The sequence below is a fragment of the Aythya ferina genome, assembly GCF_964211825.1.
Source record: "Aythya ferina genome assembly, chromosome: 22".
Classification (NCBI taxonomy): Eukaryota; Metazoa; Chordata; class Aves; order Anseriformes; family Anatidae; genus Aythya; species Aythya ferina.
The window spans coordinates 5,129,049-5,142,645 of record NC_140320.1 but is presented as its reverse complement, the minus strand read 5'-3'; the positions used below and the strand labels follow the sequence as shown (position 1 = coordinate 5,142,645).

At 45.0% G+C, this 13,597-nt stretch overlaps 1 long non-coding RNA gene across 1 annotated transcript in view; it reads left to right on the top strand.

Annotated features, from left to right (window-relative positions):
• Nucleotides 1-13,597, top strand: part of LOC311422594 — a 107,566-nt gene that overhangs the window by 28,424 nt on the left and 65,545 nt on the right. The window contains exons 6-7 of the long non-coding RNA XR_014685425.1: nt 3,479-3,585; nt 12,577-12,736. This is a non-coding gene — a long non-coding RNA (uncharacterized lncRNA). The remainder of the gene's footprint in view (nt 1-3,478; nt 3,586-12,576; nt 12,737-13,597) is intronic.

Below are 13,597 nucleotides of genomic sequence, written 5' to 3'. Positions count from 1 at the left end.
TTCCTACCCCTCCAGCAAAAACCCACATGTGATGTGTTGCACTGGGCTCTGGGGTTGTAGGATGGGTTGTGAGTGATGAGCATCTGCAAAACCTGCTGCACATGCCCAGGGACTTGCAGCCAGATGAGTCATATGTTGCACGGGCCAAGTTTAATCCCAGAGAGAATGTTACAACACAGGAAGAAACCCCTGAAAATAACATGAATTGGTACAGTATTTGGGCCGTAAACACAGGTTAGAACAGTCTGGGTATTTGCTTTAATCCTCTCTGATTCTATTTTGAATTGTAATGTTCCTACTTGCTAAACCACTTTCCATTTTTGCACTGTTTTACCGTGACATAAGGAGGAGGGATATTTTGGAAACTGGAAAACTGCCACTTGCACCAGAATGGCATGCCACTAATTTTTGCAGTTTTTTTGAACTGCGCGTTGCCGCTCTGCAAGCTCTGTCAGCCTCTTCTTCTAGGATTCCCCGCCGAGATCCCCACCCTCCTACAAGATGGGACATGCCCCAGGGTAGAAGAGTTTTGTTCCCTTCTCCGTGGGCTGTTCTGTCTCACCTGCTTCAAAACCAGGCACTTTGAAATGATGCACCGAGTACCTGGGAGGGCGAGGGAGTTGGGATTAATGGGCTCTTCCTCTCTGAGACCCAGCAATATGGACTCGGTGGGCCCAAACGCTGCCAGAAGATCACAAGTGCACCCTTAATGTAGACGGGACAAAAATTACCGTGCAACGTGTATTGATGTAGTTTTGCACCGTTTCAAGCAAAGGTTAAGTGAAAAAGTCCGATTTGCCACGAGGCTGGTCTCCACGGAGGGTTGGCATTTGTGGCAACGAGGTGGCCAGGAACCATCCCTGGAGCTTGTGGGGTAGGTTGGAAGAGGGGGGGTTCTTGTAACAGTCCCAGCCAGGAAAATGCCCGATAATGGACATTTCAGTGGCTGACAAGCTATGGTTGCACAGTAGCTCATGACAAATCAATCTAAATGGTAGGTAAGAGCTGGAGATGAGGCTTGATTCCCCCACCAGCCCCCACTGTATTGAAATATTACAAGAATCTTGCTTTGCACCTTCACTTGCTTGAGCGTTGCCATATGTCTGGGGGTGTTGTACTGGGCAGGGAGGTAGCCAGGTTGAGGGAGAATCACGAAGTGTGTGTGGTGACATAGTGAAGCCTGTTTTTTAGAGGGGTAAACAAATCTCACTTCTACTTTTGAAAAGAAATCTTTTTCCCTGAGCAGAAGTTGGGAAAGTCATTTAATGTCAGCTAGTGAGTTTTAATGGAGGCCTGGAAGAAGAAGAAAAAAACCCTCCTGTGTCTGCTTGTTTCTTAGGTACACCACATTACCCACAGCTAGTCTCACCACTCCCAAGAAAGTTTGTTTAAGTCCTAAAATAATTTCATTCCACTGGCCCACAAATATTCCCATTTGGTAAGCCTTATATAGAGTAATTACTGTTTAACATGGCAGTGCAGCTGGGTCAGGGCTTATTTTGGGTTAGGAGTTATAAAAAGCTGTTTGTAAAAAAAAAATAATTAAAAAAAATACTATGTTTGTCAATCTGTCATTCTAAACAAATGAGTCTAGAAAACTTGTTAGTTTGCTTATTCTTTTTTTTTTGTCTTTTTTTTTTTTTTTCCTGCTTTAAGAGTCAGCATTCATGAGAGCAACTGGCATTGGTACCAAAGGCATCCAGTCATCGCATCCTGGCTTATTTGGATGTGTCTGCACTTCAATTATAAAAATGTAATTGTTAGGTAGCCAGGGGTTGTGGTGAGTGCTGTGGGGTGGCATGTGTGCAGGAAAAGGGGGAATGCTTTACCCAGCGGAGACTTGGGAAGCTCAGCTTTGGGGGAAGGTGCAAGGTGTGCACGGGGGAAAAAGCACCTTGAAGGAAGCGTCTTGGCTCTGTGCTCTCAGCCAAGCAGGTCTTTGCATTTTATGTGCCTGAAGCACTGTGCACGGGCAGTTTGTTCCCACCGCTGCCCTGTGGTGTAATTAGCTGCGTCTTGCAGACGGGGAGAGCGAGGCGGTGAGAAGTACTGAGCTGCTCCTGATGACCTGGTGAGTCACGTCTTGGGTTAGAACTCAGGATTTTCTGGCTCTTATGCTTATGTGCATTTTTTTAGACTGTGCTGAGTCAAACATCAAAGTTCCTTCTAATTTTAATGACTTTGATATATACGTATGTATATGTGCATATATTTTATGTTTGTGCATATTCGGTTATAGATGTATGCATACAGCTAGAAAAAAAAGAAAATGTAGCTATGTATATGCATGTGTCGCTTCTTATTTATTCCTAAAACACAGGTGTCTCTGTGGGAAACAAGTTGTTAAGCTGTTTATTGTACAATAGCTCAGGAAGTTGAGAGTATTGTATTCACTTATATGATTTCCCATGCTGGGTTGGTCATTTCACCTCAAAAATTAGCATCCTGCTCTGTTTCACAGAAGACCCCAATATTTTTAGTAATCATAGGAAAGAATGTTGTCCACTGGGACTGCGAAGGGAGGCTGTGGAGCAGGACTCAGGGTTTGGTTGTCCTTTTCTACTTGTTTTATGGCCTGGGACCATTCTTATCACTCTTCTGTGCCTCTGTTTAATAGCAAAATGGGACCAGTAACATCGAGTTACCTTGGGTGAAACTATTAAAAGATGAAATTGAAGTTTGGAGACCTTTTACTAGCCTTTGACATCAGAGAAATAAAGCAGTTAGGAGAAGTATTCCTGTGGTTTGGTTTTATTAATGATATGGACTCCTTGAGAGATTGTATTAAAGAAATGAAGCTGGGAAACAAACCAGAAGCAGATACAGACAGAACTTAAAACCCTTCACGGACAGTTACACGATGTGCTAAGAACAGGTGGCTGTATTCTTGGATTGTTTCTTGTAAAAATTCTGAAATGCATTTGGAAAATAGTTTCTTCTCTACAACAAAAATTACAAGAATGCTGACATTCCGATACTTTTTAAGGGAAAACAAATCTGGGAAGAAATACTTTGGGAATTATGAAAAGTTTTCAAACTCAAAGTCTGAAAACGCAGTTGAACAAAGCCTCTTGGTTCAGAAATGGCTCTCAGGTTTCTTGACTCTTTGTTCTCCATCCACTACGCCAGTCTGGTGGTAAATGGCAGCCTGGAAGCCCTGAGATCCAACCCTTGAACCAGAAGCAGGTATATCATGATAAGCAGAATTAGGGTGTGCAAACAGAGCTGTGAACACAAGTTTTCCTCTGCTTGAGCTCCAGCTTTGTCTCTTCTGCCCACACCACTCTGTACAGTCCTTCAATCTGTCCAATGTTTCAGCATTGCTGTGGGATTAACAGCTAGCAGAAAATGGTCTGAGCACCCCATTTCCCCGGGAGAGTCACAGAGGTTTCATTTCCTTCCCTTCCTTGTGTTTACTGTTTAATCATCCATCATTTTATTGCTCATATTCACATACTCCTTACTCTTGTTCCCCCAGCTTGTGCCTGCTGAGAGTTGGAGGTGAAGAAGTGCACACCCACCCTTTGTGCCATTCTTGCTGAGGACTTGTACAACGTGGCCGTTCCGGGCTGAACGTATTTCCAGGTAAGGTAGCACCCCTTATGACTTAGGTGGGGAGATGAGCAATTAAAAGTCAACTGACCGCTGTAACAGTCAAAGCAGCACAGGTTATAACAGCTCTGCCTTTGTGTTGGATATATTCTACATGTCCATGGTAAGAATCTAATTATTTTTCCATCTACAGCAAATCTAATAGGTCCAGATAAATGTTGTTGTGGAGGCACTAACAGAGACTAGAAAAGAAGTTTGATCCTGGGCTGTCAGAGACAGAATCTTTTCCATTGTAGGTCGCTTCTTGAATTAGTCTGAAAGAGCTCTCATTTTATTTAAGAGGTTTTTATTGATCTACAGGGCTTCGTTCATAGGCTCTCTCTTCTTGAGTGTCTGAAGCAGGTTTAACTTATGATAGGATGGATGTCTTATTTGAGCTCATTTTTATCAACTCAGTTGTTGCTAAATGTTTTTCTTTTCTGGAAGGGAAGGAGGCACATGGTTTAAGAAGAGATAAAAATAAAATAAAATAAAATGTAGGTTTCCTTCCAGTCCATTAATTTTCTTTCATGGAGCTCTGTAGCAGTTCGAGTGCACAATTGGGAGGAATCAAAACACAGACATCTAGACTATTACATAAGATCAAAAGGAGAACGGAATTGTTTTGAAGCTGAGTGTAATGTGTTTGTCCAAAGCCATGAACGTTTTTGAGAACTCAGAACATTCTTCCTGTTCTGCTTTAGGATGAAACTTAGAGCGTACAAACTGGAGAGAGATCCCAAAATACTTGAAGCCAATTAGGTAACTGTAGACTTTATTCAAAGTCCTTAATGAGTGAGGCCAAGCAGGGATTTGAACCTGATTTTTATGTGCGCTCTTTTCTCTTCCCTTCCTCTAACTTCAAGTTCTATCTTACATTGAAGAAACCATCCTTTTGGATGTCAAAAATATGAACGGATTCAGGTCAGACACTTAGGATGATTTTTTTTAACCACCCCAGTGTTTTGTGTCCAACAGCTCCCCCCAAAATAAACAGATAGGTTGGCTGTGGAAATTTCCATTCAAGATTTCCCTCTGTCTTGCCTCATAATTGTATTATTTTACAACAGTCTAAGTTACAACTCTTCCTAAATGGACCTGTGTATCATAAAGGACAAAGAGCATGTGGACTGTCCATGCTAGGAAGATCTAGTATCACAGGACGATGTACATCGAATGTATGTATATCCTACCGCTGAGGACAGGCTTGCTGGATTCACTGACCTCTTTTAGTTTGAATGTGTGTCTATTAGGAACAGGCTAGAAATTGGCTTGAGCTCCTTCTGCTGCCAGTCACTTGCAGTCCTGAACAGAAAAGGAAACGCCAGTTTTTCTTCTCTAGGCCGGATGCTGAGTCACCTGTGTGGTGAAAGAAAATAGCCAAGGGCTTGCTATTTCACCAGCGTCCAGATGTGCCTGGGGATATTTCATCATCTGCTTTGCTTGGGGAAATTAAAGCTTTAAGGCCTCAGGTCAATGCACTAGTTAATTGCACTTAAGTTGGTAATGCGCTTATCCCCTGGTGTCTGAGGTACCCATCCCTGATAAATAAGTTTTATTTTGTAGTTGGTTTTAAAGCCATTGGCAATGTGTGTTTTGCACTGGTGCTTCAGAGCTGTTGTTTCAGGCCAATGTTACTTCTAGTTGGAAACCTGTTGCAACTCATCTGCCTCTTCTCTACGTCTCGTTCCAGGCCTTGACCTGGTCTGTGGTGGCAATGGGAAATTGTCCCACCGCTGCTGTGTTTTTCTGCCCACTATTGAGTTTTTGGTGGGGTGGAAGGGCCAAGCTGCAGGGATGCTGCAAGGTGTAGGAACCACCCTTCCTGAGCCTCTGAAGGCTGGCAGTGACCAAGGAGCACTGTTGTAGCTGTCCCATTTTCATCCAGGGAAGCTTTCTGAGGCCTTGCGGAGTGCTTCCATGCTCACTGCCCACCTCAGAAGGCTTCTGGAGGCCTTCAAACCAAGTAACACCCTACAGGCTTGCTGGACAGGGCATCACTTACGGCACAGCAGGAAAGATTTTCCCCCTGCTATGCACCATTTTGTTGTTTTCAGAGCTGGTTGCCCTAAGGAGTACCCAAGCTGGGGATGTTGGTTCAGTTGGGCTACTGAAAAGAAGCTGTGTGCAGCTAGCTCGGTGCTCAGGCACGATGTGAGAGCCTTGAACCCTTGAGCCTCACCCTTGAGCCATGCTGGCTTACCTACGAGGCCAGAATCTGATCATCTTTTTGTGAGAAGAGAAGACTGAGAGGGGATCTCATCAATCTTTACAAATATCTTAAGTGTGGGAGACAGAGGGATTTGGCCAACCTCTTTTCAGTGGTTTGTGGGCACAGGACAAGGGGCAATGGCCACAAAATGGAGCCCAGGCAGTTCCGCACCAACATGCGAAAGAACTTCTTCACGGTGAGGGTGATGGAGCACTGGGACAGGCTGCCCAGGGAGGTTGTGAAGTCTCCTTCTCTGGAGATATTCAAGGCCCATCTGGACGCCTACCTGGGCAACCTGCTCTAGGGAACCTGCTTTGGCATGGGGGTTGGACCCGATGATCTCTGGAGGTCCCTTCCAACCCCTACAATTCTGTGATTCTGTGATCTGGCCTGAAGCTCAGGAGTGGAGCGAGCAGCGTCTGCATTTTGCTGACAGCTCACTGCAGCACAGCTTTGCTATCAGCCTGCCATCCGTGCTCACCTCTGCGAGCGCGGCCGATACGGTTAATCCGTGCTTATCTGCATGCAGAGCCATAGGCGGCGAGAGATTTCATGCAAAGTAGCATCGCGCAGCCCTGCTCCTTCTCGCAAACTATCGATTACGTGTCTGATTTGCTCTCCCCTGATAATAGGCCATAGGCAGAAGCCAATGGGGCGAGGAGGAGGAAAACCTGTCATGATCATTCGATGCAGCCGGCGAGCCAATGGGAGCAGTATGCCTGTGGATTGGGTTGGGAGAGAGCAAGGGTGGGGGAACTGTCTTAGCAACAGCAGAAAGACACTGTCCCCCCTCCCTCCATGCAACCATCGTGGAAAGTTCCTGATGATGCTCCTTAATGTATTTGTCTCGCTCACGCCAAGTTGGGACGTGATATGTTTGACTTTGCCGTGTGTGCCAGCTTACCGCTCCTTTCCACGATCCGTTGGAAAGGGAAGGGTAGGAGGGCATCTTTTCTTTGCCTGTCCTATTAAAATGATTGAGTGAGCTGAAGGCAAAGTGATCTGTTGCTGGATTCATTGCTTGTGCAAGCCCTGAGGAAGAAAGTGAGTTTTATATCATCTTTTTGTGGTTGGTATCTTCTTCCTGACATCTTTCCAAGACAGGTAAAGCAAGGCAAAGCCAAAACCTTTTGAGTAACCCAAGCTTTGTGGCTTTGTTGCACTGCAGGGCAGGCAGTCTGTTGTGGTAGTGGGAGCTGGACACCTTGACTCTATTCTCAGCTCTGTCCTTATATGAAGTTAGGTGAATTCCTAGCCTTCAAAATCCAGATTCCCCTCCCAGGTTGCCGGGCTCTCTGGTCTGGGAATTAGAAGAAAAGAATTCAGTGGAGCCCTCCCTGTGATCTGTGGGCTGAGAGAAGTCAGTCCACAGATCGCACTGCTTTGCCTCTTATCTTTTATCTGCCTTACCGCAGAAACTGTTCTCTCTGCCTCTCTCCTGGTCAATCTGTCATTGGTTTAACCAACCAAAAATGAAAATGGCAGTTAAATTTGTCGAAACCTTTTGAACGTTTATTGGAAGCCAAGCATCGGCACTTTCAGCACTCCCTCGAAAATGACCTTCGTTGTCCTCCCCTCACCTGCTGCCTCCTCTGGCTCATAAGCATTCACACGTTTATCTCACTATTTGCATGCTGATAATAGACATAGATTTTGTTAGTCCTGCATCTGTCGAGACGGCGGGAACAATAATAGAAGCACCGTCGGGACCAATATATATTGGTCTTAGGAGTGTGCCCAATAATGTCTGGGTCAGGGAGCCTTTAACTGCAGTGTCAGGGAATTTAGTCAGCTGTCATCGCTTCTTAATTAAAAATAGCTGAGACTCACTTACATTCCATTGCTGTGTGTTAGCTCATTTGTCATCTTGTCCTTTGCTCTTCAGCAACCCCCCTAAAGACCCTCAAAACCAGACAATGGATAAAAATGAAGCAGGTAGGAAGGCAGAGGGCGGATAACCTGTGCCATGGGCTGCTCTTTGGGTCAACCGTTTGCAGGAGTTGAGCAGGATTCAAAGGGGATTGGGACACAAAACAGCACAGTATGCAATGTACCCTGTGTGTATTTTATATCTATAAAATTAGCCCCTGTACATGCACGTGTCAGGGAATAAATCAAACGCTAACTGTCCTGGGGTTACTAAGAACTTTCCTTGTGGACAAACCAGCTCATATTTTCCCATCTTGAGTTTCCAGCACCTTCCTCTGGTCCAGTACTCCCAAGGACAAAATGTTTTTACAGTATGAGACTATCAGACCTTTCCTATGTACATAAGTGATTGGATTCCTTATTCCTCACTAAATGGAATTTAGCAGTATCTGTGATTGCTATCACCTTCCAGTAGGTTTCACTAATTTATTGGTGATATTCCTAGGGGGACAGGGAGATGGGAGGTTACACCGAGGTTCAGGAGCTGCAGAGGGAGATAAATAGCATGCTGTAATATCATTACTGAACGAAAATGTAACCCCCTCCCCCTGCCAAAAAAAGAGAATGTATTGTGATTCGAGTTAATGCGCGGAGCCAAGGGACAGTTTTGGCATCGGGAGAATTTTTCTGACTTCCTTTTTACAAGTAAATCAGAGGTGGAAGGGCATGAGACTGACTAACTTCCTGAACTGGAATTTGCATCCGGACTACCATATTTAATTGTCTATGATTGACCTATCCTCCATGAATTTTGCTAATCCATTTTTGAACCTGTTTATATATTTGGCCTCCACAGCATTGGGTGGTGATGAATCCCACCATTAAATCACATATTGTTTGAAAAAGTTCATCCAGGATGTCCTGTACAATGCTATCAATCTGTCTGGTGAGTAAATGGATGGCTGCTGCCAAGGCTTCAGATTCCCTTGGCCCAAATCAATGATAATTCCCCTCGAGACCTCATCCATTCCTTGTACGCAAGAAGGGAAGCAGCACCACCCCTCTTGGGCTTCACCACCCATCTGGAGCTGCAAGGGGGCTGTGTTAGCTGCCACATAGGGCAGCTTCTGTGCTCCCATTGCTAAACAGTGAATTTTCTGGCCATACATAGTTACTACTCTCAGGATTGTGCTCCTGCTGGCTTGACAGAAGGTCCAGTGATACTTGCTGATGTTCTTGCTAAGATAGGTGCACTTCCCACGGAGGGAAAATTCACATGCAGCTTGGGGAATGAACCCAGATTAGTTTAAGGTTCTCTTCAATCTGCTCAGATTTTTTAAGTCTACTTGAAGAAAGCTGTAGAACAATTTGTAGGAAAACAAAAACAGGAGAAGACCCCTGCATTGACTGTGTATTGTTTGAGGATTCTGACTTATTTTGAGGTGTACTGACCCAGGAAACCAGAATCAACAAGTTCTGTACATATGAACCCTAAATCATCAAGCTAAGGACAGACCTTCATGGTAGTAGAGACATTTTCAGACTGCAGGTTTTTTTTTTTTTTTAAACTAATTAAGCTCTGATGACTTCAGCTGTATTTTCAGCCTCTGATTAAGGCCATGATACTAATTAAACTCTTGAATTATTAAAAATGCAAATAGTCAGACCTGTGTGCAACAGCAGAATTGTGTTTCCATGCTCCAGGACAGCAGTGGGAATATTTGGCAGAATCCCATGTGGTGACAAATTTTTCTTCTCTTTTTTAAATGGCTGCACTCCACTTGATGCAGAACTGAAAACATCAGCTGCTGGGGTAAATGTCTCAACTGCCTTGCAGCTAGACAAGGAAGTTTGATTAAAACACAGCAAAGTTTTGGAAGGAACCCTGGGTCTCTTGACATCACGGCTGTGGCATTTTCACTGGATGGGCTGTTGGGATTGAAATACCATTTAGTCTGTAGAGAGTGAGTCTGCTGTCAGTAGCAAAACTCTTGGAGCTGCATTTAGACTACTTTGTTGTCAAAGTTCAAGAGCACGATAAATTATTTAGACCTCTGGCTGTCCTACCAAACCCCATCTCTCTGGCATCCCCTGCGAGGATGCGTGCAGCTTTAGCTAGGCGTTTATACCAGGATGTCTGCTTGTGCCCTTTCCTTCAATCCAGGTATATTTATTAATTTATTTGTGGCACTGGTGCCCGGTGGGGGATCTGAAGGATATCTTGATCTCTTTACTGTTGACATCTCATCAGGCACCAGGTACCTCTACAAAGTACCAGCTGTCCCTGTGTACCAACACATATTTTGAGGGAGGATTTTGTAATCTTATGTTGGGCTCATTTCTTCTGTGGATGGACAGTCCTGCAGTGGGTCTTTGGGGTCAGATGGAGTGCTGTGGACTGGGAGTGCTCCCCTGCCACGGGCAGGGATGCCACCCACTAGATCAGGTTGTCCAGGGCCTCATCCAACCTGGTCTTGGACACCTCGAGGGATGGGACATCCACAGCCTCTGAGCAACCTGTTCCTGTGCCTCACCACCCTAGGAGTGAAGAATTTCTTCTTAACATCTGACCGAAATCCTCCCCTCTCTTAGTTTAAAACCATCCCCATTGTCCTGTCATTATCTGCCTGAGCAAGAAGTTGCTCTCCAGCCTTTTTATAAGCCCCCTTTAAGTACTGAAAAGCTGCGATGAGGTGTCTCCAGAGCCTTTTCTTCTTCTGATCAACTTTGTGGCCCTCCTCTGGACCACTCCGACAGCCCCACATCCTTCTGGTGCTGGGGACCCCAGACCTGGATGCAGGACTCCAAGTGGGGCCTCAGGAGGGCAGAGTAGAGGGGAACAATCACCTCCCTCCCCTGCTGGCCTCTCATCTGCTGCTGGGACACGTCTGTCCCATCCTGCACCCCTTTTGCCCTGCCATTTAGGAGGCTCTGCTGCATCTGTAGGCGTTTGCAGCCAGCGCCAACGGGGGTGTGAGAGGGACATGGCAGTAGGCAGCCTAGTTATAACCTGCCTAGAGGGAATTTTCTTCCTAACGCCTATTTAGTTCATAATAAAGATATAAATTAAAAAAGGTGCACGAGGCACTATTCAAATGCAGCAAGCACTTGTCATATTGAATAAACTGGAGCCCTCGCTGGTATGGAGGTGTAACTATTTATTGGAGGCACTCATCAGATAAAAATACGACCCAGTGTCTCCAGTTGAGGCCAGTCAATGGCAGGTGTGATGGTAAAGCTATGTCAATTTTTCCTTCCCCTCTCGACTGTCCTTTTAGCGTGTTAAAACAAAGAAATAAGTGGTCATTACTTTACCTATGACAGTTGACTTTTTTTTTTTGTTGTTTTTCATCCCCCTGCTCTAATGGGCTGCAGGTGTTTCACAGCCAGCACAAGCTAACAAGGACAGACGTTCTGGCGGCATGCCAAAATTATAAAACTGTCCAGGGAAAGAAGAAAAGAAAAGACAAAGCGTGTGGGGGGAGCAGGGGTGGGAAGGAAGGAAAAAGAAAGCACGGGAGTCGCTCCATGCTGAGATTTTGTACTTTTGTGTCTCCTGAAGTGAATACATCAGTGAGGAATCAAAGGTTTTGAAAAGTCATTCAGCCCCTCCAAATTAGAAGGAGAGCCATCTGCACGACAGGATGGAGCTCTCCTCAAAGGCTGCAGGCCAGGGCTGGTCTCAGTGACCCCAGGGTAAGCCTGGAGTACCTCCACCAGGGTTCCAACCAGCTTGCCCAGGAGCTCGGATTCTGGCTTGGTACATGTGTCCTCCTGCCAGAATCACATTTTGGACCCAGGCTTTTAATGTTGTATCACCATAGTGATGGGCTCTTCTGTTTCAGAGCAGATGAGGAATTGCCGTGGGGTTGTCCAATGTTAATTAATTCCTTTTAGGCAAAATTTGAACTCGGTGAAAACTACAAAGCCAAGGCAGCCCCTTTGGATCTCCGCAGCCTCTCACCCTTTTTGATTTTAGTGGTGTCTTGCCCTCGAGTCCCACATGCCGCAGCAAATCCCTTGTGTTTTCTGGAAGTTAGATGGAAAATCAATGGGAAGGAAAGATGCTCTGCATGAGAACTGAAAATATGCACGTGTCCTTACGGCTTAGCAGATAATGCTGCTTGGAAAGCCTGGGTTGTGATGCAGGATCCCCAAGGTGCTCTGTATTTGGGTAGGAGCCAAACAGCTGCCAGGATAAGGCAGCACAAAGGAAAGCTGGACCTGAGACACTGGCTGGCTCAGACCGTTGGCTTGGATTGCCACAAGGCATTGTGCCTAGTGGTGAGAGGTTTGCATCTCCAAACCTGCATTGCTGATGACTGTGTGAGTGCCTCGGGGCTGTCTCTCACCTCAGGTACCTCAGGCAGGATGCTAAAGGTAAGTGAGATGTGTCCAGGCCTAAGGGCACGTCCATGAGGAGAAATAGATCCCTAAGCTAGTCCTGATTTCAGTTAGTCGTGGTGTGAGGTCACACAGATGCTCTGAACCCAGAAACTGTATTACTCATGTAAAACCAACATGAATGTGTCTTCCTCTACACTGCTCAGTGTTTCTGGGACGGGAATACCATCCTCAGACACAACTGGGGCATCCCTGACCCCACAGCACAGACCTACCCTTGGGCCACATCCAGAAGGTTGCCAAAAGATGTTAACCAACCCACTAAATGGTCCAGGGTCCAGATATCACAGCAAGGGACACATCTGAAGTAGATTTACTTTGCTGGGTTTAATATGACAGATCTCAACCACAAATTTCTTATCCAGATTTGTTTGGAGCCAGGATTTGGTTCAGGCCAAGTGTTTTGCTTTGTTTGTTTATCTCGGATATGTTTTTGGATGCTTAGCAGGAAAAAAAAAAAAAAAGCCATAGCTGATGAATGTTTATTATGTTCATTTCAGATCTCCTTTTGGCAGCTGGATAAGAAGGGAATGCCACCGCAAAGGAGGGATCGTTGAGGCAAGGTTGAAGTCATGCTCAATGGCAGCAGCAGTGCTGTGCATCGCACATGTCACCGCCGTGATCGGTGAACTTCTCCCCCAGAGGGACTCTCAGACCTCTGTGAGTAGCATCCATGCTAACTACATCTGGGCATGCGTATGGTTTTAAAGGTGATAAAAATCCCACAATTGAAAATCACTTGTTTCAGAAAGGATTTACACTGTTGTAAGACTTAAAAAGTTTTAAAATTGTTTTAGGTCAAACAATTTCTAGTAAGGAAACGGTTGATGAAAAGATGCTTCAGAAAATGCTTTGTAATGAGGCAAACTGAGACGTCTTAGGATTTTCTGTCTTTTTTTTTTTTTTTTTTTTTTTTTTTTTTTTTTTTTGATGGCCTTTAGGTATTTGTATTAACCCTAATGGGTGCTTTGCTTGGAAAAGGATGTGAGCTCTGACTTCTGATTGACCAAGCGCTTAGAGTGCTATGAGATCGCTGAAAAATATAAATAATTATAATAGTGGTAATGAACTGAAGCCTATCAAAACCTTTCACGGTGGCTTAGAAATCCAGGAATTCTTTTGCTCTCTGATTCACTCCATGAAGTATGCTGTCATTTGATTTCTGTCTGTTGATGCCAGTGATGTGCTGAGATCTCGGGCAGTTCCTAAGAAATCAAATGCAATTTGCTTTCTTTGAAATAGTTTCAGATAGGGCCAGATATTCAATTGGTGCCAACCTGTGCCTTGAGTGGCTTCAGGAGAAGTTATGCCCTAATCTGGGAGTCTAAATTTGACTCACTCATGCTCAAAAGTTTAAGTTCCTTGCTGTTTCTATAACCAGGACTCAGTTTTATGACAGCTTCCTTCAGTTAACTTCAACATGGTTTATGCATCTTCAGCTGCTGAGAAGACCAGGTGCCAGTATAAACCACTTCATGTTAGTGGCTTACTTGGAGTCCAAAATCCTTTCAGGTGCATAGT